Source organism: Tamandua tetradactyla, chromosome 19, assembly GCF_023851605.1.
Source record: "Tamandua tetradactyla isolate mTamTet1 chromosome 19, mTamTet1.pri, whole genome shotgun sequence".
In the NCBI taxonomy this organism is placed as follows: Eukaryota; Metazoa; Chordata; class Mammalia; order Pilosa; family Myrmecophagidae; genus Tamandua; species Tamandua tetradactyla.
In genome coordinates, this window is record NC_135345.1 from 56,214,100 (window position 1) to 56,239,234 (window position 25,135).

Here is a 25,135-nt window from a genome sequence, read left to right on the forward strand (position 1 = left end):
CTTGTTAAGCAAATAATCAAAATGTTTGAGCAAGGAACTAGAACAGCCAAAACAATTCGGAAAATGCTGGAAGATTCACACTTCCCAATTTCAAGACTTAATGCTACAGTAATTAAAACAGTGTGAAATGATAGACAAATAGATCATGGAACAGAATAGAGAACCCAGGAATAGACACAACCCAAATCTTCCTAACTATTTTTTTACACAGATGCAAAGGAAATTCAACAAGGATAAAACAGTCTTTTCAACAAATGGGGCCAGAAAAACTGGAAATTCATATGTAAAAAAAACAACAAGAACTTTAACATAAATCTCACATTCTACTTTATACAAAATTTTAAAAATTCAAAATGGATCAGAACTGAAATAAAAATGTAAAACTATAAAACTTTTAGAAGAAAACATTGGAGAATATCTGCATGACTTTTGGGTTTGGCAAAGACTTTTTAAATATGACACCAAAAGCTTAATCCATATAAAAAACTGATAAATTATAAATTGACTTCCTACTTGCAAAGAGCAGACCTAGAAGCCAGACTTTGGTTTCTAAACATCACACTCCAGTAGAACCATGGTGATTGAAAAATATGGCTGATTCTAGGGCAGAGGTATGGAAAATACAAGATAAGCCTGGCACATCCTGCAGTGCCAGAAAGTAAGGAAGTGCCAAAAATAAAAATAAAAAGATGTGAGCCTTGTCAAAAAAGACAAAGAAACCAACCCTTAAGACCATCCAATGGCCAAAGTTGGAACATTTGAGAAATACAGTAAACTGTGATGTTAATAAATTATAATTGAAAGAAAATAAATATCCAAAAGTCAATAAATATACACAAGTTCATGCTGATAGAAACACAAGATTAAATACATAAATAAATATATGAGGAAAAAGGAAGAACTCTTTCTAACAGAAGAATTCCAGTTAACCATTATTAATGTCTTAGCTTTGATAATTGTATTATGGTTATGTGAGATGTTAACATTAGGGGAAGCTGAGCAAAGGCTATGCATGAACTACCTGTACCATCTTTATAACTCTTCTGTAAGTCGGAAATTATTTCAAAATAAAAAGTTTTAAAATTTTGAGCTTCACAGGAGTTATACTCAGCAGCTTGAAATGAAAGGGTCCCATTCCCAAGTGACCAAAAATGGAAAAACAAAAACAAATCAGCAGGGTGGTGCGATGGTGGCTCAGTGGCAGAATTCTCGCCTGCCATGCAAGAGACCTGGGTTCAATTCCTGGTGCCTGCCCATGTAAAAAAAAGTTTAAAGAAATCAGCAGTAACCACTTACTCCTCAGGCTAGCACCTGTGCAAGTCACATGACCAAGCTTCCCAAACTGAAATCTACTGGCAAGGGCATCTGTCTGGTTGTTGCTCCGCCAGCTGGTCCTATTTCAGTTCAAGCAGCTGCAGTTCTGGGAGTGGACTGGGGACAATCAGCCCTAGCCCAATCCCTTTCTCCTCCTAGCCCCTGCGTCATCAGTATAGCTTAGCTCTGATGGGAGGTTTGGATGGCTGAGATGAAATGAAGTAAATGGAATTCAGTGGTAATTGGCACTTTATTGAAAGATGAACAAAGCATAATGTAGTTATGTTCAGCTCTGTTCTTTCTCTTTATCTAATATGCATGTATGATTGAAGCAAACATCTACCCTGAGGACAATGCAGAGGAAGAGATCCAACCTTACAATAATTTCATTCTCTGAACTGACAATTATCTCTATCTGATTACCTACAAACTATCCACCCTGCCAATGTGATTTTGACATCAGTCTGGAGCAGAGATTTCCAACCTGCTACCTCTGGAGTTCTTTGAATAAGTGAAGGGGATGGGGGGGGGGCGTTTGAACTTTTAATATTTCTAAAGCCGCAAGAGATCATTAATTTACCTCTGATAAAGCCATCCAGAATAACATGTATATTCTATTTGTTTCCACTGAACTGTGTCAATTCAGCATGGAATCCTGGTAATTTCATCCTAACCAAAAGTTCTCATTGACAGTAAGCTATGTCTTTGATCAACAAAAAAAAAGGGGAAGGCTAAATCAAGTATTAATGAATGCCTTTTTGCTGGAGGCACAGAGCTTTCAAAACACTGGGCACATGGGGTCACATGATCTGAAACTGGTATGTTGGTTATGCTACTGCACAAAAAACCCTGGCGCCCCCACTCTTGACTCTGAAGGTCTCCCCCTCATCAGAGCCCTCATCTCTGACACTTCTCCCACCCTGAGAAGCCTTCTTTGATGATTTCTGACTATAAACTACAAGTGATTGGTGGTTCTAATGTCCTCTTAATTGACTTATGCATATTTCAGAAAGCTGTATGCTTCATAGTATGTGCGTGAATCATAAAGAATTGAGTAAAGGTCTATTTTTGCATCATCAGGAACATAATTCTCTATCACAAATAGTTCCTGTGAGAAAGATAAAATTAACTTAAATGATGTTTATTTATAGTGCTTTTCCAACTTGCAAATGCACTATTAAATTGGTAAGTGCCTGTACCCAAACAACAACTGCAAGAATTTACATGGCTGTGACATTTACTATAGCTGGATCCCCAAGATTGAAATGATGAAAGTGGATATAAGGCCATGTCATGAGCATAGAAAACATTCATTTTTGGAAATGTCTGATGCCAAAAGATGATGGATACTAGTAATACAGCACTTTAGTCTTTGGATACTCTGAAATGCTTCATATCTTAAAATGTTTAAAAATCAATATGCTTTTTGCTTTTTAGCTGGTTTACAAACATATTACATCCTTTAGAAGCTAAAAAACAATGAATATAAATCCAATTTACTTAAGCATATTAAAATTTTAGTAGAAGCAGAAAGGTCCACCTAATCCCTTAGGGACAGAAATCCATATCTACATTGAAGTTAGTTCAAAGATTAATAACTTAAAATTAGAGAAAACATTTTAATAGGCTTTAAATACATTGATTTATATTCAAAAGCAATTATTTTTCTCAAACAGCATACCTTAAAATATATAACCCATAGTGGAACTCAGTAATTAATATTTCTTTTATCATGTATGAAAATAAATAATAGAAAGGGATTGCTTCACTAGACTGAAAGAGAATGTTGATATCCCAACCACCTTTATTTAATAACTTTTTTCTGAGATCCTAAAATAAGTCAAGGCTCAGAAGAGTAGAAATGTAAGAAAAATAACTTGGCAGGGTATGCTCATAGGTGTTAACTTGTATTTGCTTATTAAGATAGACAAAAAGCACAACTGGGTAACAATGTAATAATCATGTATCAGAAAAAAACTTTTTTTTTTAACCTCTTTAAGATATTCTTGGCTTCTATTGTTAAGTTGAATGGGCAACAATGTTTTCAGCTTTTCAAACTCCTGGCTCTGTAAAACAAAGTGTATTTACATAGAATGAATGCTACCAATCCTCATGAACATAATTTCTTCTAAAAATTTGGAAAGGATTATATCCTAGGTAACATGGAGTGCTATATTTATGTAATTAATTTTTTACTTTGTAGAGAAACTTTGTTGAAAAAAATTTTAAGAAACAGATTGCTTAAAACAAATGAAGCACCAAGTATGGAACTCACCGAACATACTATATGTAAACAATTTTGAATATAACTAAGGCAGGAGGACTATTACTATAAATTGAGAGTCATTTGCTCGATGAAAAACTATTTTGCGAGGTATAAGTATGAGTCACCTGATGAATGTAACTTAATCTCGGGTCAACACAGTTTAATAAGGGTCACATTCACCAAATATTCCATGTACCCATACAAGCATGTCAACACTACTTTCCTTCCTTCTATTGAGAAAATTCAGTTTGAAAATAGTATTAGTGACTGAGGCCTGCTGGAATACCATTCATATCACATGAGTTTCTTTTTACCAATGCGGTATCTATCTTTAACTTTTTATTCCCGAATTTAGATATCAAAATGAAAAAGTATACGCGCGGATCTTAGTTTCTTCTCCAGGACACCTACTAGGGGAGTAGAAACGATACAGAAAGCGCCCAAAGCCACAACAGAGATAAAAAAGACAGCGTACCCCATCCTGGAACGGCTGGCTGGCTGAGAGAAGCAGCTCGGGTGAGATCGCCGAGGCGCGCGGGCCTTACCGGGCGGGGTGGCAAGCGGCCGGAGTTACTCCCTTCCCCCTTCCCGGGCCGGCTGGGAGAATTGGAGAGGTGGTCCCCTGAAACCAAGGCAACTGGCGCCCACACCACGCGCAGCCCCCGGACCAACTGAGAGAATTGGATCGGAAACCCCCAGGCCGCGGAGAACGGTGACCCCGTGACTCCCGGGGAACGTGCACTCTCTCGGGCGGGCCGCTGCCGCTGGCGCCCTCCCGCCACGCTTGTTGCCCAGGGCCGACTAGGAAATTCGGACGGGCTCTTTCCCTGGCTGCGGCGACCAGCAACCCTCCCTGCGTTCGGACCCCAGGCCGGCTCAAGCCGCTTCGGCTAGCGAACCCCCAGGACGGCGAGAGTTTTCCAAAGTTTAAGGTCCCACAGCACCTTTTACTGGTGGGACCCGCAGACAAACGTGTGCCACGAGCGCCACCTACTGGGCAAGATAAGAAAAACAGAACCCAGAGATTTCACAGAAAAATATTACAACCTTGCTGGGTCCAACACCAAGAGAAATCTGAATAAATGCCCAGACGCCAGCAGCAGAAGATAACTGTCCACGCTCAAAAGATTGAGAATATGGCTCAGTCAAAGGAACAAACCAATAGCTCAAATGAGACACAAGAGCTGAGACAACTAATGCTGAATATACGAACAGAAATGGAAAACCTCTTCAAAAATGAAATCGATAAATTGAGGGAGAACATGAAGAGGACATGGGCTGAACATAAAGAAGAAATAGAAAAACTGAAAAAACAAATCGCAGAACTTATGGAAGTGAAGGATAAAGTAGCAAACATAGAAAAAATAATGGATAGCTACAATGATAGATTTAAAGAGACAGAAGATAGAATTAGTGATTTGGAGGATGGAACATCTGAATTCCAAAAAGAAACAGAAACTATAGGGAAAAGAATGGAAAAATTTGAACAGGGTATCAGGGAACTCAAGGACAATATGAACCGCACAAATATACGTGTTGTGGGTGTCCCAGAAGGAGAAGAGAAGGGAAAAGGAGGAGAAAAACTAATGGAAGAAATTATCACTGAAAATTTCCCAACTCTTATGAAAGACCTAAAATTACAGATCCAAGAAGTGCAGCGCACCCCAAAGAGATTAGACCCAAATAGGCGTTCTCCAAGACACTTACTAGTTAGAATGTCAGAGGTCAAAGAGAAAGAGAAGATCTTGAAAGCAGCAAGAGAAAAACAATCCATTACATACAAGGGAAACCCAATAAGACTTTGTGTAGATTTCTCAGCAGAAACCATGGAAGCTAGAAGACAGTGGGATGATATATTTAAAATACTAAAAGAGAAAAACTGCCAACCAAGACTCCTATATCCAGCAAAATTATCCTTCAAAAATGAGGGAGAAATTAAAACATTCTCAGACAAAAAGTCACTGAAAGAATTTGTGACCAAGAGACCAGCTCTGCAAGAAATACTAAAGGGAGCACTAGAGTCAGATACAAAAAGACAGAAGAGAGAGATATGGAAAAGAGTGTAGAAAGAAGGAAAATCAGATATGATATATATAATACAAAAGGCAAAATGTTAGAGGAAAATATTATCCAAACAGTAATAACACTAAATGTCAATGGACTGAATTCCCCAATCAAAAGACATAGATTGGCAGAATGGACTAAAAAACAGGATCCTTCTATATGCTGTCTACAGGAAACACATCTTAGACCCAAAGATAAACATAGGTTGAAAGTGAAAGGTTGGGAAAAGATATTTCATGCAAATAACAACCAGAAAAGAGCAGGAGTGGCTATACTAATATCCAACAAATTAGACTTCAAATGTAAAACAGTTAAAAGAGACAAAGAAGGACACTATATACTAATAAAAGGAACAATTAAACAAGAAGACATAACAATCATAAATATTTACGCACCGAATCAGAATGCCCCAAAATACGTGAGGAATATACTGCAAACACTGAAAAGGGAAATAGACTCATATACCATAATAGTTGGAGACTTCAACTCACCACTCTCATCAAGGGACAGAACATCTAGACAGAGGATCAACAAAGAAATAGAGAATCTGAATATTACTATAAATGAACTAGACTTAATAGACATTTATAGGACATTACATCCCACAACAGCAGGATACACCTTTTTCTAAAGTGCTCATGGATCATTCTCAAAGATAGACCATATGCTGGGTCACAAAGCAAGTCTTAACAAATTTAAAAAGATTGAAATCTTACACAACACTTTCTTGGACCATAAAGGAATGATGTTGGAAATCAATAATAGGCAGAGTGCCAGAAAATTCACAAATACGTGGAGGCTCAACAACACACTCCTAAACAACGACTGGGTCAAAGAAGAAATTGCAAGAGAAATTAGCAAATACCTCGAGGCGAATGAAAATGAAAACACAACATATCAAAACTTATGGGACGCAGCAAAGGCAGTGCTAAGAGGGAAATTTATTGCTCTAAATGCCTATATCAGAAAAGAAGAAAAGGCAAAAATTCAGGAATTAACTATCCATTTGGAAGAACTGGAGAAAGAACAGCAAGCTAACCCCAAAGCAAGCAAAAGGAAAGAAATAACAAAGATTAGAGCACAAATAAATGAAATTGAAAACATGAAAACAATAGAGAAAATCAATAAGGCCAGAAGTTGGTTCTATGAGAAAATCAATAAGATTGATGGGCCCTTAGCAAGATTGACAAAAAGAAGAAGAGAGAGGATGCAAATAAATAAGATCAGAAATGGAAGAGGAGACATAACTACTGACCTCACAGAAATAAAGGAGGTAATAACCGGATACTATGAACAACTTTACGCTAATAAATACAACAATTTAGAGGAAATGGACGGGTTCCTGGAAAGACATGAACAACCAACTTTGACTCAAGAAGACATAGATGACCTCAACAAACCAATCACAAGTAAAGAAATTGAATTAGTCATTCAAAAGCTTCCTAAAAAGAAAAGTCCAGGACCAGATGGCTTCACATGTGAATTCTACCAAACGTTCCAGAAAGAATTAGTACCAATTCTCTTCAAACTCTTCAAAAAAATCGAAGGGGAGGGAAAACTACCTAATTCATTCTATGAAGCCAACATCACCCTCATACCAAAACCAGGCAAAGATATTACAAAAAAAGAAAACTACAGACCAATCTCTCTAATGAATACAGATGCAAAAATCCTCAATAAAATTCTAGCAAATCGTATCCAACAACACATTAAAAGAATTATACATCATGACCAAGTAGGATTCATCCCAGGTATGCAAGGATGGTTCAACATAAGAAAATCAATTAATGTAATACACCATATCAACAAATCAAAGCAGAAAAATCACATGATCATCTCAATTGATGCAGAGAAGGCATTCGACAAGATTCAACATCCTTTCCTGTTGAAAACACTTCAAAAGATAGGAATACAAGGGAACTTCCTTAAAATGATAGAGGGAATATATGAAAAACCCACAGCTAATATCATCCTCAATGGGGAAAAATTGAAAACATTCCCCCTAATATCAGGAACAAGACAAGGATGTCCACTATCACCACTATTATTCAACATTGTGTTGGAAGTTCTAGCCAGGGCAATTAGACAAGAAAAAGAAATACAAGGCATCAAAATTGGAAAGGAAGAAGTAAAACTATCACTGTTTGCAGACGATATGATACTATACGTCGAAAACCCGGAAAAATCCACAACAAAACTACTAGAGCTAATAAATGAGTACAGCAAAGTAGCAGGTTACAAGATCAACATTCAAAAATCTGTAGCATTTCTATACACTAGTAATGAACAAGCTGAGGGGGAAATCAAGAAACGAATCCCATTTACAATTGCAACTAAAAGAATAAAATACCTAGGAATAAATTTAACTAAAGAGACAAAAAACCTATATAAAGAAAACTACAAAAAACTGCTAAAAGAAATCACAGAAGACCTAAATAGATGGAAGGGCATACCGTGTTCATGGATTGGAAGACTAAATATAGTTAAGATGTCAATCCTACCTAAATTGATTTACAGATTCAATGCAATACCAATCAAAATCCCAACAACTTATTTTTCAGAAATAGAAAAACCAATAAGCAAATTTATCTGGAAGGGCAGGGTGCCCTGAATTGCTAAAAACATCTTGAGGAAAAAAAACGAAGCTGGAGGTCTCGCGCTGCCTGACTTTGAGGCATATTATGAAGCCACAGTGGTCAAAACAGCATGGTATTGGCATAAAGATAGATATATCGACCAATGGAATCGAATAGAGTGCTCAGATATAGACCCTCTCATCTATGGACATTTGATCTTTGATAAGGCAGTCAAGCCAACTCACCTGGGACAGAGCATTCTCTTCAATAAATGGTGCCTAGAGAACTGAATATCCATATGCAAAAGAATGAAAGAAGACCCATCTCTCACACCCTATACAAAAGTTAACTCAAAATGGATCAAAGATCTAAACATTAGGTCTAAGACCATAAAACAGTTAGAGGAAAATGTTGGGAGATATCTTATGGATCTTACAACTGGAGGCGGTTTTATGGACCTTAAACCTAAAGCAAGAGCACTGAAGAAGGAAATAAATAAATGGGAACTCCTCAAAATTAAACACTTTTGTGCATCAAAGAACTTCATCAAGAAAGTAGAAAGACAGCCTTCACAATGGGAGACAATATTTGGAAATGATATATCAGATAAAGGTCTAGTATCCAGAATTTATAAAGAGATTGTTCATCTCAACAACAAAAAGACAGCCAACCCAATTACAAAATGGGAAAAAGACTTGAACAGACACCTCTCAGAAGAGGAAATACGGATGGCCAAGAGGCACATGAAGAGATGCTCAATGTCCCTGGCCATTAGAGAAATGCAAATCAAAACCACAATGAGATATCATCTCACACCCACCAGAATGGCCATTATCAACAAAACAGAAAATGACAAGTGCTGGAGAGGATGCGGAGAAAGAGGCACACTTATCCACTGTTGGTGGGAATGTCAAAGGGTGCAACCACTGTGGAAGGCAGTTTGGCGGTTCCTCAAAAAGCTGAATATAGAATTGCCATACGACCCAGCAATACCATTGCTAGGTATCTATTCAAAGGACTTAAGGGCAAAGACACAAACGGACATTTGCACACCAATGTTTATAGCAGCATTATTTACAATTGCAAAGAGATGGAAACAGCCAAAATCTCCATCAACAGAAGAGTGGCTAAACAAACTGTGGTATATACATACGATGGAATATTATGCAGCTTTAAGACAAGATAAACTTATGAACCATGTAATAACATGGATGGACCTAGAGAATATTATGCTGAGTGAATCCAGCCAAAAACTAAAGGACAAATACTGTATGGTCCCACTGATGTGAACGGACATTCGAGAATAAACTTGAAATATGTCATTGGTAACAGAGTTCAGCAGGAGTTAGAAACAGGGTAAGACAATGGGTAATTGAAGCTGAAGGGATACAGACTGTGCAACAGGACTAGATACAAAAACTCAAAAATGGACAGCACAATAATACCTAATTGTAAAGTAATCATGTTAAAACACTGAATGAAGCTGCATCTGAGCTATAGGTTTTTGTTTTGTTTTGTGTTGTTTTGTTTTGATTTTACTATTATTACTTTTATTTTTTTCTCTATATTAACATTCTATATCTTTTTCGGGTATGTTGCTAGTTCTTCTAAACCAATGCAAATGTACTAAGAAATGATGATCATGCATCTATGTGATGATGTTAAGAATTAATGATTGCATGTGTAGAATGGTATGATCTCTAAATGTTGGGTTAATTTCTTTTTTTCCGTTAATTAAAAAAAAAAAAAAAAGAGAAGGGATAATTGGAGATGAAGGGATACAGACTGTACAACGGGACTGGATATAAAAACTCAGAAATGGACAGCACAATACTACCCAATTGTAATGCAATTATGTTAAAACACTGAATGAAGCTGCATGTGAGGTATAGGTTTTTTGTTTTTGTTTTTTTTGTTTTTTTTTCTTTCTATTATTGTTTTAATTCTTATTCTGTTGTCTTTTTATTTCTTTTTCTAAATCGATGCAAATGTACTAAGAAATGATGAATATGCAACTATGTGATGTTATTAAGAATTACTGATTGTACATGTAGATTGGAATGATTTCTAATTGTTTTGTTAATTCTTTTTTTAATTAATAAAAAAAAAAATTTTTTAACAAAAAATGAAAAAGTATAAACCCTATCCCACATCTTGATATCAATTACTTCTCACATTCCATACCTGGGTATGAAAATTTGAATATAGATCTATGACACTCATGGCCTATTATGATAATTTGTTTGCTCTTATTAATAGTAGTAGTAACAATAATAATTTATTGAGTGTTTACTATATCAGGCACTATTCCAAGCACTTTATATGAATTCATTATGCATGTGTGTGTGTTTATACACACATACATACATATATATATATATACTATATATATATATAGTAGTATATATATATACTACTATATATATATATGTAGCATATATATATATATACTATATATAGTATAGTAGTATATATATATACTACTATGAAAGAAGCATACATTTTTTTGGATTCCCATATAAGGAAGGAACTCTCCTCGCTACTTAACATGTCGATAAATAACATGCAGGGAATGTACTGATTTTAATGTTTTGGTTTTTGCTAATTATTTATTAAAAATGAATGAAAGATGGCAGTACCAGTCTCCCCAAGTGATAAAGCAAGAAATGGTCGTGCAACACATGATCCTTAAGTCAAGGAACTTTGCTTCTCTATACCTCCTGCCTAGAATGGGATCTACACTGTACAATGTGAAGCAAATTAAAATTTTCATCATAGTTGGAACTGTTCTAATGGGTTCTCATAATGTTATTCACATGAATTCATGAAAATTGAACTTTTACCCAGTTTAACTTTATGATTAAGTTAATGCCAACTACCTGAATAAAAGTATTATTGAAATGGTTAACAAGTAACAAGTTTAATAGTTCTGAATTAAAAAAAAGAAGAAAATGAATAGTTTTAATTTCAATATATTCCCCAAATAACTTAGAATTTAACTCTCTTAGGCAAGATGAAGTAAATTTTCAGTATTAAGTTTTACTCTGTGATATGCAGAATACATATATGAATAACACTCTCAAATTATTTTCTGATATTGCAAATATTAAAATTTCAAACTGGTGACTAATCACATATAACTACAAAAACAGGTAATTATTCATATGCATATAAAGAATAGAGAAAAATAGAACAAAATGTTGCAATTGATCATCTGAAATCTAGAGGACAGAATTTTTCTAGTCATTTGTATTTTCTTCTTTACAGCTATATTAGTTAGGATTCTCTAGAGAAACAGAATCAACAGGGAACACGTGCAAATATAAAATTTATAAAAGTGTTTCATGTGACCACAGGAATGCAGAGTCCAAAACCTGCAGGGCAGGCTGTGAAGCTGACGATTCCGATGGAGGGTCTGGATGAACACCACAGGAGAGGCTCACCAGCCGAAGGAGGAAGAGAACCTGTCTCTTCTGAATCCTCCTTAAAAAGCTTCCAGTGATTAGATTAAGCATCACTCATTGCAGAATACGCTCCCCTTTGGCTGATTACAAATGGAATCCGCTGTGGATGCAGCTGACATGATCATGATTTAATTCTATGAAATTGTCCTCATCACAACAGACAGGCCAGCACTTGCCCAACCAGACAAACAGATACTACCACTTGGCCAAGTTGACACATGAACTTGACCATGACAGTCCACCCCCTGTCAACTTGGCAGCTATACATACCACCTTAAACCATACCTAATTTCTAAATAAAAAACAATAAAACACACATTTTTTTCTTTCACCTAACAATACTCAACTGTCCTGCATATAACTAGAAACACATTAAATCTCTCCAGAAAGGGTGCAACTCCTTGGGTAATATTCATTCTTAAACTTGATATCTTACAACTTAAATAGTATAACATGAACAAAACAGAATTACAGTCCTTGTTTCTATAACTGATCACGTGGTCGTAGTTCATATTTATCACTACCTTCTTCCACTACCCATTCCATGTTCCCTTTACCCTCAGCAAGCACTTCAGCTGGCTGTGGTTCTTTGCCTGGTGGGGTGACCCAAATCTTCATTCCTGAAGCTTCAGACCCTTTCGTAGTCCTACCTGGATTGGGTTGTTACAGTTTTCCATTAATTTTAATCACAGGGCATGGTAGTACTAAAAGACACCCTAGGGGATCTTCTATATTCCAAGAAAACTCTTCTTTACCTCCATTATGTAGTTGCAGTCCTAATTCCCCCTGATAGTCAGGGTCAGTCACCCCAGACAATAATGTGATCCCCTTCTTGGCTTGTTGATCCAGTGGCATAAGTAGCCCAAAGTGACCAGTTGGCAGTCTTAGATTCCAGTTCAATGTTCTCCAGGAACACTGAACTGGAAGTACTCCCCATTTTGGAACTAAAACCTGTAGACCAGCAGAGCTCAGGGTCGCAGGGACAGGAAGCAAAAATTTTCCTACTGGACCACTAGGAATAATAGTGAGTGGTACCACTCCCATTTCCACCCCTTGGTTCCTGGACCCATGGATCCTGGCTATGGGAGAAACAGCACCATACAGCAGACGCTGATTCAGAGCATATACAGTTTCCTAGAGAACATTACCAGCCTTTCAAGGTATTGCCACCTAGTTGGCACCGTAATTGAGTTTTCAAAAGGCATTCCAGCATTCTATCAATCCAGCTGCTTCTGGATGATGGGGAACATGGTAAGACTAGAGAATTCCATGAGCATGTGCCCATTCCCACACTTCATTTGCTGTGAAGTGTGTTCTGTGATCAGAAGCAATGCTATGTGGAATACCATGATGAGGGATAGGGCATTCTGTAAACCCACGGATGGTAGTTTTGGCAGAAGCACTGCATGCAGGGAAAGAAAACCCATATACAGAGTATGTGTCTATTCCAGTTAGAACAAATCGCTGCCCCTTCCATGAAGGGAGTGGTCCAATCAAATCAACCTGCCACCATGTAGCCAGCCGGTCACCTCAGGGAATGGTGCCATATCGGGGGCTGAGTGTGGGTCTTTGCTGTTGGCAGATTGGGCACTCAGCAGTGGCTTTAGCCAGGACAGCCTTGGTGAGTGGAAGTCCATGTTGCTGAGCCCATGCATAACCTCTATCCCTACCTCCTTGACCACTTTGTTCATGAGCCCATTGGGCAATGACAAGAGTTGCTGGGGAAAGAGGCTGACTGGTATCCACAGAATGTGTCATCTTATTCACTTGATTATTAAAACCTTCCTCTGCTGAAGTCAACCTCTGGTGTGCATTCACATGGGACATAAATATGTTCAAGTTTTTAACCCACTCAGAAAGGTCTATTCACATACTTCTTCCCCAGACTTCTTTGTTACCAATTTTCCAATTATGGTCTTTCCGAGTCCCTGACCATCCAGCCAAACCTTTAGCAACAACCCATAAGTCAGTATACAAATGCACCTCTGGCCAGTTTTCCTTCCAAGCAAAATGAACAACCAGGTACACTACTCGAAGTTCTGCCCACTGGGAGGATTTCCCCTCACCACTGTCCTTCAAGGACACCCCAGAAAGGGGTTGTAATCCTACAGCTGTCCACTTTCATGTGGTACCTGCATATTGTGCCGAACCATCTGTAAACCAGGCCTGAGTTTTCTCTTTCTCAGTCAAATCACTGTAAGGAACTCCCCAAGAGGCCATAGCTCTGGTCTGGGAAAGAGAAGGTATTGTGGCAGGAGTGGAGACCATGGGCATTTGGGCCACTTCCTCATGTAACTTACTTGTGCCTTCAGGACCTGCTCTGGCCCTATCTTGTATATACCATTTGCATTTTAAAATAGAGTGCTGCTGCACACACCCAACTTTATGGCTTGGTGGGTCAAACAACACCCAGCTCCTGATAGGCAACTCAGGTCTCATGGTAACTTGGTGGCCCATAGTTAAGCGTTCAGTCCCTACTGAGGCCCAGTAGCAAGCCAAAAGCTGTTTCTCAAAAGGAGAGTAGTTATCTGCAGCAGATGGTAAAGCTTTGCTCCAAAATCCTAAGGGTCTGCATTGTGATTCTCTTATAGGGGCCTGCCAAAGGCTCCAAACAGCATCTCTATTTGCCACTGCCACATCCAGCACCATTGGATCTGCTGGATTATATGGCCCAAGTGGGAAAGCAGCTTGTACAGCAGCCTGGACCTGTTTCAGAGCCTTCTTTTGTTCAGGTCCCCACTCAAAATTAGCAGCTTTTCTGGTCACTCGATAAATGGGCCGGAGTAGCACACCCAAATGAGGAATATGTTGTCGCAAAAATCCAAAGAGACCAACTAGGCATTGTGCCTCTTTTTTGGTCGTAGGAGGGGCCAGATGCAGCAACTTATCCTTCACCTTAGAAGGGATATCTCAACATGCCCCACACCACTGGACACCTAGAAACTTCACTGAGGTGGAAGGCCCCTGTGTTTTTGTTGGATCTATCTCCCATCCTCTGACACACAAATGCCTTACCAGTAAGTCTAGACTAGTTGCTTCTTCTTGCTCACTAGGTCCAATCAACATGATATCATCACTAACATGGACCAGTGTGATGTCTTGTGGGAGGGAGAAATGATCAAGGTCCCTGCAGACAAGATTATGACATAGGGCTGGAGAGTTGATATACCCCTGAGGTAGGACAGTGAAAGTATATTGCTGACCTTGCCAGCTGAAAGCAAACTGTTTGGGTGGTCCTTATTAATAGTTACTGAGAAAAAAGCATTTGCCAGATCAATGGCTCCATACCAGGTACCAAGGGATGTATTGATTTGCTCAAACAATGATACCACATCTGGAACAGCAGTTGCAATTGGAGTTACCACCTGGTTGAGCTTATGATAACCCACTGTCATCCTCCAAGACCCATCTGTTTTCTGCACAGGCCAAATAAGAGTTGAATGGGGATGTGGTGGGAATCACCACCCCTGCATCCTTCAAGTCCTTAAGAGTGGCAGTAATCTCTGCAATCCCTCCAGGAATCCGGTATTGCTTCTGATTTACTATTTTGCTTGGTAGGGGCAGTTCTAGTGGCTTCCACTTGGCCTTTACCACCATAATAACCTTCAAGGCACAAGTTAATAGAGACAATGTGGGGATTCTGCCAGTTGCTCAGTATGTCTATGCCAATTATACATTCTGGAACTGGGGAAATAACTACAAAATGGGTCCAGAGGCCCACTGAACCCACTGCGAGATGGACCTGAACTAAAACTCCATTTATCACCTGGCCTCCATAAGCCTCCACTATGACTGGTGGACCAGAGTGACATTTTGGGTCCTCTGGAATTAATGTCACTTCTGAACCAGTGTCTAATAATCCCCAAAATATCTGATCATTTCCTTTTCCCCAATGCACAGTTACTCTGGTAAAAGGCCATCAGTCCCTTGTGGAAGGCTTGGAGGAAGGTTAACAGTCTAAATTTGTGGCAGTGTAACAGGTTTCTCCCCCAAAGGGACCTGGTCTCCCCTTCATTCAAGGGGCTCTGGGTTTGTAAACTGTTTCAAGTCTGGAAATTGATTAAGGGGCTATGCCTCTGTGTTTTTATAATTTAGGTTAGACTTCTGTTCACTTGACCTAGAACATTTTTGTTTATACAGCTCGAACAAGAATTTAGTAGACTGCCCATCTATTGTATTTCTAGGTACCCCATAATTTACTAGCCAATGCCACAAATCTCTGTGAGTCATATAATTTTGATGCCTGCTTTGAGTTTGTTGTCTATTATAATAGCTATGTCTACCCTGTCTTTGGCAATTAAGTGCTACCACCTGGCTTCTGCCAATGGGGGATCCTGTCATCCCCATTGTGTTTAAGGATTCCAGCTCAGTGACAGCAGTTCCTACAGTAATATCTGACCTAGAGAGACATGCAACCACAGAGCTCTTCAGGGATGATGGTGCTAGTCTCACAATTTATTTCTCACTGTTCTGGTAAAGCATCCTCCAAACATTCCTGGGGTGTAAGAGCAGGCTTTGCATGATAAATCCACTCTAGCATTCCAATCTTTCTAAGCCTCTGGATCCCCTCATCTACATCATACCAGGGCAGTTCAGGCATTTCAACCTCAGGTAATGTTGGTCACCTTTTGATCCCTGTTTTAACCAACCATCCAAACAAACTGTTAATACCTTTTCTAACCCCTTGAGCTATAACATTGAATGCAGAATCTTTGCTCAGGGGCCCATACCAATAAATTCAGCCTGATCCAGCCTTATACTCCTTCCACCATTATTCCACACCCTTAAAATCCATTGCCACACATACTCCCTTGATTTCTGTCTATTTAAATTGGAAAACTCACACAGTTCTTTTGGACTATAATGTACCTCCTCATGTATGTGATATTTTGTACCTCATTTTTAGGGGCCTGTTGGGACTTTAGTCTAGTTATAGGTCTGGAAGAAATGAGGGGTGGTGGGGGCGGGTCATGAAAACAATTAGAAATCTCTTCCAAGCCATTTGCTTCAGGGCCTTCATTTGCAGTTTCATCTGGTGAAACAGGGTAATCCCTCTAGGGCTAATCCCTCCAGGAGGAGGTTGGTTGGTCAACTGCTCAAGGCAGGCTGGAGGTGGGACAGCTATGTCCTCAGGGCAAACTATTACAGGGTTATCTAGAGAAAATTCAGCATGACCTAGGGTTTCAACCTCACCCCTGACATCATTATCAATCCATATGTTACCATCCCATTTTTCAGGGTCCAACTTCTTTCCAGTCAATGCCTCAATTTAATGGCAGACACCATGCAACACTGAGATTTCAGTTTACATTGTAACGTTGCTACTCTAACAATAAGATTCTGAGTTTGATTTTCAGTGATCTCAAGTCTATGGCTACAGGAAATAAGATTTTCCTTCAGGATACTCATAGAAATGTCTACATCTCTCAGACGGCGCTTAAGCTTCTCATTTGAAGCCTTAAGCCCATCCCTTTCACTCAATGTATCCAGTGTGTCTAACAACAATCAGTCAACATCTCTATACCTCTTATTTCCACAAAACTCTGTAAAGGTGTCAAAAACATTATCCCCCAGAGCCTGGTTTCATACAAGCGAAGCATTAGGACAATCAAATGGTGATATTTTGACTATCTCTTTTGCCAACTCACTCCATGGATTGGAAGTGTCATTCTGATTATGGGAATCAGAGTCCTTAGTGCCTCTGAGTCCAGTCAGAGTAGAAAACTATTCATAAAAACCCATTTTTAAGATTCTGTTCCTTAAGAACCACTCCTGGTACCAAGATGTATTAGTTAGGGTTCTCTAGAGAAACAGAATCAACAGGGAACACTCACAAATATAAAATTTATAAAAGTGTCTCATTTGACCGCAGGAACACAGAATCCAAAATCTGCAGGGCAGGCTGTGAAGCCAACGATTCCGATAGAGGGTCTGGATGAACTCCACAGGAGAGGCTCATCAGCCAAAGGAAGAAGAGAGCCTGTCTCTTCTGAATCCTCCTTAAAAGGCTTCCAGTGATTAGATTAAGCATCACTCATTGCAGAATATTGCTCCCCTTTGGCTGATTACAAATGGAATCCACTGTGGATGCAGCTGACATGATCATGATTTAATTCTATGAAATGTCCTCATCACAACAGACAGGCCAGCACTTGCCCAACCAGACAAACAGGTACCACCACTTGACCAAGTTGAAACAAGAATCTGACCATAACAACAGCCTTTCTATAATTTCCAAATTTCCTATACTGAATTTGTATTACTTTCATTTTATTCCAAATTTTAAAATTACCAAAAAAATTTTCTGATTATAAAGTTTTACATAGTATATATAGTACATATTATATTATAATAAATGTGGGTCCCTTGCCTTATTCTGAAAGGAGTAGATTAACCCCTAGCATATACTGGGCTGCCTGTATGTTGGTGTCAGGCAATCATGTGGTAGCCTGAAGGAATGTTCCAGGAACTTCATCTCTGGTTCACCATCCCAGAATTTGCCTTACATGCAGAAGCAGCTTTCAGACAGTTAAAAAAGTGTAAGAAACACTCAGATTTCCCTGGGGCAAAGGATGACAGACTCCATGAATGATCCTGGGAGCAAGCAAACCTTCTAGCCTCTGAAACTGTGAGCCAAAAAATTTCTGTTGTTAAGCTAAAATAATAATAGTAATAACAGCAATAAATTTCTATTTTAAAAGTTGAAAGCAAGTGAAATCCTACCACCCATAGATAATCAGAAGTTATATTTTGATGCCTTCTGGAGAATGTTTATTCACACACATTTATTTACATATAAATATACACGTGAAAATATAGGAACATATAATTTTACAAAAATAAAATTACAACAGATATGTGGCCTTTTTTCCTCAATAAAAATTCTGTGAACTTCTTCCCAAGTGTACATCATCATCTTTAATAGCTACATGGTAGTACGTTACGTGGTAGAACAAACTTAAGCCAGTCAACCCTCATACTCAGATTAAACATCACTTCCTCCAAGCCATTGCTGCCTCACCAATTCTGGATTCAGCTACCCTCCTACATGTTTCAATCACTGTGCTATGCTCTAGCACCACACAGAATGTTTACTAATCTATCTTCCTTCTTAAAATATAAGTTATATGAGGCCAGGGATCATCTGTACCTGATTAATTGTTGCAGCACCCACATCTTCTACAGTGTCTGGCAGAGGTAGACACACAATAAATATCTGTTGAAATGTAGGTTGCTTCATTTTATTGCTTTTATAAACAATAACAGAATTGAATTGAACATCCTTGCAATACCAACTTGTGTACTTATCCAATTATCCTCATGAGATAAATTTCTAAAACTGGAATTGCAGAGACAAAGGTTATTCACACTTTGAACTTCAAAAAATAATGTCAAATTGTCCTCAAAATTCTTTTATGAATTTACATTCCCATCAACCGTGGATAAGAGTGTTGATTTTCCCATATTTTTGAAACACTGAGTATTGTTACATTCTTTTAATCTTTCCCAAGGGTGATATCTTGTGGTTATTCATCACTTTTATGATAAAAAATAAATTTAAAGATATTAAAGATTTTATTAATCTTAAATTTGATAGCTGTTAATAGGATGCAAATAAAAAATACTAACCAAGTTATAGTTATAAAAAATTGCTCATGCTGAAAAATAGTTCATTAGTAGAATCATTCTTTATATTTAAGTGAAATAGTGCCCACTCTTTTGCTCAACTCTTTTCAATATACCTAAGGAGAGACAATATAAATATAAATATAACAGCTATATAGGAAAATACGTGATAAATACCTACCTGTTATAGAAAATATGCAAGAAAACAAGCCAACATGGAGATACATTTTCAGAATCAATTGCAATAAGGCGTATACAGGTTAACCTGGAAATTAGTATTAGGGGAAAAACTCTATAATATATGAGTTTTTTTCATAATCTAATGTATGGATTCAAAGAACAAGGTAATATTGGCAACTTACTGCTGAGGCAATTGTATGTCCCTCTGACAAAGTAAGTTGGAAGATGCTTTGTGTTGCTGCTCCAGAACTGCCTTTCTAACGATCTGTTGTCACCATCCACAGGAACGCTTGCTAGTACTTCAAACTCAGTGAGTCTAAAACAAAACTCATCTTCTTACTCTCACCCTCTGTGTTAGTTAGATTCAGTTGTCAACTTGGCCAGGTGAGCATACCTAGTCTTGTTGCTGCGGACATAAGCCAACGGTAGGTGAACCTCATCTGTTACTAATTACACCTGCAGTCAACTAGGAGGCGTGTCTGCTGCAATGAGTGACGTTTAACTTAATTGGCTGGTGCTTAAATGAGAGCCAAAGCAGCTCGGTATTCCTCATCTCAGCACTAGCAGCTCAGCCCAGGCCTTTGGAGATGCAGAAAGAAGTTACCCCGGGGAAAGTTCCAGGGGCCTAGAGAGAAGACCAGCAGAGACCATCTTGTGCCTTCCACGTAAGAAAGAACCTCAGTGGAAAGTTAGCTGCCTTTCCTCTGAAGAACCAACAAAATAAATCCCCTTTTATTAAAAGCCAATCCGTCTCTGGTGTGTTACATTCCGGCAGCTAGCAAACTAGAACACCCTCCAAGAATATTTATTGATTTGGGATCCAAGCCATAATGCTATATTTAGATCGGTGCTGCCCAGTATGGAAATGCAGCTAATCCGAGGTGAGATGTACTATAAGATACACACTGAATTTCAAAGACTACTTAATATGTAAAAAGAATGTAAAATAATTCAGTTTTTATATAGATTACATGTTGAAATGATAATATTTTGGATATACTTGACTAAATAGTTATCATCAACAATAATTTCATTTGTTTCTTTTTCCTCTTTTTAATGCGGATACTAGAAAACTCAAAGTTATATATGGGGATCACATTTGTGGCTGGTATTATATTTCTACTGAACAGCTGTGGTCTACACCATTGAGATCGAGGGCTAGATTATAAAACTAACCATCCAGTAGAATGTTGTGCTATAGGAATCCTCCAGAAAGGAGCAAAGAAGAGGAGAAAGGAGCTTAGAAAAAAAGGAATCAGTAAAGGGGGCCTTCCAGGAGCGGAAGACAGCATAGAAGCTGAGGAGGACTATAAACCCGAAATGAGAAACTACTTTGTGTGTGTGTGTGTGAGATGGTCTGGGAGTCGAACCCAGGTCTCCCACATGGCAGGCGAGCATTCTACCACTGAACCACTGGTGCACCCCAAGAGACTACATTTTAAACACCATTTTAGATCTGTGGCTCTCATTGTATTATCTCCTTTTGCTTTGCCATAGCCCTCAGCAATGTCTCACCACATTCTATCCACATCTCTGCTGGACTACAAAGTAGCACACTTCCATACGGTTAAAATGTCTGGAAATCAATTATCAAATACTCATCTATCACCCACTCTGTTTATCTGCATCTTTGATAGCAGTAGAGTTTTTTTGGGCAAACAATAATGCAGAGAAGTCATTGTATTGTTTCCGCTAAAGCGATGAAGCAGTACTTTAACAGCATAGCTTCTACAATATATTTCACTGTCCTAGTCCCAAGAGAAAGCCATCCTGCATAGAGGTGATCCTCGTTATTCATGGGTTCCATTTCTGTGAATTCACCTACTTGCTAAAATTTATTTGTAATCCCATAATGAATATTCGCAGCACTTTCCTGGTCATTTGCAGACAAGCACAGAGTGGCAAAAATTTGAGTCACCTGAAGCACCAGTTCCCAGCTGAGGTCAAACAAGGCAACACTCTGCCTTCTTGTTTTAGCTCTTTTCCTGTAAACAAATATCCTTTTCATGATGTATTTATTATTGACTCACTTTTTGCTTCTTTGTTGGTGATTTTGCTTTGTCAAATGGCCCCCAGTCATAGTGCATAAGTCTGTCTAGTGTTCTCAAATGCAGAAAAGGCAGTGATGTGCCTTATAGAAAAATTATGTTTAACATAATAGTTAAACATTCCACATCTAGGAGACTGCCTAAATGGATCCACACATCCACTCCCTTCCCTCTCCAGGACTTGTCTCCTCAATTCTTGACAGGGCTGCAGTATCTCTGTCAAGATAGTAGTTTACTCTGCTTTAAAGCCCACATTACAAACAAACAACCAAGTTCCACCATACAAGTTGTACTTTCAGCTGTACTTTCTTCTCGAGTTTTTACTTTTCACTTTAGTCCTTTGCGTCTTGCATTTCTGCTGCTTCTTTTTCCTGCCTCTCCTGCCTCCCACTCTCAATTTAACCTGCCATAGTATGAAATTGAAATATGTCCTTTCTAATTGTTGAGTAAAGTTTTATCTCACATCTTCCCCAAGTTCAAAATCCAGTGAGTTTAGCCTTATGTGTCTCTCTCTTTAAGCAGTGGGGAAAGATGCTATCTCGACACTGGCTACTTTTTACTTCTGTGGGTGGTTCTCAATGAATTGGATTTTTCTCCTAGCTTGTGATAGGTAAACAAACAAAAATTGAAACCTCCCTCACCTGTGTTTTCGGACCCCAATCATGAACCGAATCTTCCTCAAGCAACTGAGGTCCCAAAAAGGTTGCGTCAAAGTCCAGGAGGCCAGGCTTTGATGCTTGCATCTTCAAGGGGAAAATTTGAGGCTCTTCCTCCGAGTTTGCCTCCTAACTTTGGCAACCAAATTAACTTCTTTGACTCACACCTGACTAAAGAGGGTGAAATGGGTCAGCGGCGACTAGACACGGTTCCCAGGAAAGGGAAGGCAGCGATTTTCCAGTTCGAGGAGGGAGTGAGCCTCGCTGCAATCGCTGGCTCGCCTCTGGTTCCGACAGAGGAGCCCCGAAGTTCTCCAAACTTTCAGAAGAAAGAGAGGAAGGGGCTGCACGGGCCGCTGCCGGCCGGCATTTGGCGAACGTCACCTTTTCCTACGCAGTCCGCAGACGTGCGACAGGATCCCCGCCGCCCTCCGCAGCCTCTCCCTAGCCCCCGCCAGACACAGCCCGCACGAGTCAGAGGTGCGGCGGCTCCGGGCTCGCCACGGCGACCCCAGGCGCCTCGGGACTCGCCACCTCCGGGAGTTCCGCGAGCCTCACGCTCTCCTGGGGGGCGAGCCCCCTTGGGAGGCGGCCGCAGGGCGGGGGTCCCAGACGCCCCCGCCTCTGGCCCTGCCTCCGAGACTGAACCACTTTTCCTCCACTCCGGCTCTTCGAAGTGGGTGCTCTCCCCGCGCCTTCTGGAAGCCCGAGGCCCTGCGGGGGGCGTGGGGGGGGGGTGCGGTCCGCAAACCTTGAAGCTTTGGCTGGAACGGAAAATACATGCGTGCACCTGGGGGGAGTTTGGAATTTTTATTTTTATATTTATATTGAAACGAATAAGGAGAGTCGTGGAGGCAGAATGTAACGTTTGAATTTTCATTCCTCCTTAAAATAATAAATGAGACTTTAAATTTGACCGGGGTAAGAGAGACCCTCGGGCAGCGTTCTGCAGCGAGGTGCTCTTTGGGTGCAAGATTGGGTAAGCGCCGTTTTTTACACGGATGGCTGTTTTAAAATTTCAGTTTATGCCATCCGATCCCGGGGCGCGATTAGGTCCAGGATCTAAGAAACGCCTTCAAGCTGCGCTGTGCGGCCTCAGCCCCTCTTCGGCAGGGCTGGGAAGGACTTCGGACCCCAATAGGAGTCAACTTGGTTACCAAGGAAGCATTCACGGCAACTGCGGGCGCTGAGCGATAAAAGGCCATAAGCTGAACTTTAAGGAGCTGGGCGGTGAAAGCCAACATTTCTATTTTGATGGCTCAAAAGCCCTAGATCTTTTTATTAGATTGAGTCATAAGACATTGCAGTTTCTGTGGGTTAACCTAACATAAACACGAAATTAATTGCACTCTGGTCATTTACAAGTAGTTACAACGTCAAGAAGCAACTACCAAGTGATAACTGACTGGCCCTTAAGGAATTTAACATCCTCCACAATTTTCACCATTTCATCCCATTAGGAAGGTCTCACAACTGAATTACCGTCAGAAATATACGGACTCTCTAAGGCAACTAGCGAAGTTGGGATAAGATACAAACGTAGAAGGGGACGGTCTTTCTGTTTTTTGGAAGCAAAAGAAAGGACACGTTTATGAAGACGTTCCTTGTCTTTTGGAAACTTCTCCAGTGTGAAGGGCCCTGGTGGAAAACACAGACTCTAGGCTAGGTGCATTTGATACAATGGGTATTATTCCTTTAATTAAGAAGTGTCCTTGATGTGATATATTTTATCAGATAAGGTTATTTGAGTAAAATGTTTTCATTTGCTTCATTTTTCCCCTGAAAGAAATACAAACTTTCATTCTCTTGTCATAACAGTAGTACAGACTGTTTAAAATATACAGTGTTGCTAAGTGTATATAAAAGGGCTTTATATTTAATCAACTATAAACAGAAATCAAAGCATTAGAAAGTGTGGAAATTGTGCTTATGCAAATGACAAATATTTTTTAAATGTTATAGACTATAAATGTTGGATAAATAACAATTTCTTTAGTACATTGAGTATTAATAGTGATTGATTTCCATTTTAATATTCTACAAACCAATATCCATATTTACAGACATAATACTATTGCATCTTTAATATGAAGTTAACCCTTGTCTTCCCAAAACAAGAGCAAAGAATTTGCATTCCTTGTAAAACTATGGGGTAAGACCCCAAAAATGGAGTTGACTCTAATCCTCTCCACAAAATTGTAAGATTTTTCTGTTTTTTATTACATTGATAGAACATAAAGATCAAAATTGATATTCTTCTTTCATGTAATATAATATTACATAGGATCCAAAGACACTGGTGATTTAGTATTTTAGAAGGAATTTGTCTAAGGGCCAGTTTCTTTGTCTGTAAAATGAGGGAGTTGAATAATGTATACCTCTTTCCAGTTCTATGATTTTATTATTAGATCAATATTATATATTTTATAGAATACTTAGGAGAGTCAGCAGTAATGTTTTCTAAAGATCGTAACTATCAAAGGAGGGAATCAGTGAACAAATATATTGCATTAGGCAATTTTTTTTATCATGACTTTAACAATGCAGCCACATCCATTTTGAAAAGATGGATCGTGTAATTCCACTACTCAGTTTTATAAAGTTTTAGTGATTATCCATAACTAGAAAAACTGAAAATCTGATGATATAAATGTATATTTAAAAAATCTCATGTTGGTGTTTTATGAGGAAACTCATCTAAAACAGTAAATCCATAAAAGCCATTGTTGCTTATAAAACTCAATTTAATTAAAAATGTTATAAAAGCAGTCAAAAACTGTTTAACTCTGAGAGGATAAAGGGATGAGTACAAGGATGTTAATTTCTTAAGATTTAAGTTGAATTTGAATCTGATATAGAAAATGATAATAAACATAAAACTATCTAGTTAATACTAAAGGTATGCTGATCTTCTTGTGGAAAATCATGTCTAGTCAATCAG

The 25,135-nt window shown here is 38.9% G+C and overlaps 1 protein-coding gene and 1 long non-coding RNA gene across 2 annotated transcripts in view; one reads left to right on the forward strand and one right to left on the reverse strand.

Moving 5' to 3' along the window:
* Nucleotides 1-25,135, forward strand: part of EXOC1L (exocyst complex component 1 like) — an 83,718-nt gene that overhangs the window by 28,253 nt on the left and 30,330 nt on the right. The window lies entirely within an intron of this gene.
* Nucleotides 1-25,135, reverse strand: part of LOC143663631 (uncharacterized) — a 35,598-nt gene that overhangs the window by 3,017 nt on the left and 7,446 nt on the right. The window contains exon 2 of the long non-coding RNA XR_013166084.1: nt 3,306-3,380. This is a non-coding gene — a long non-coding RNA (uncharacterized LOC143663631). The remainder of the gene's footprint in view (nt 1-3,305; nt 3,381-25,135) is intronic.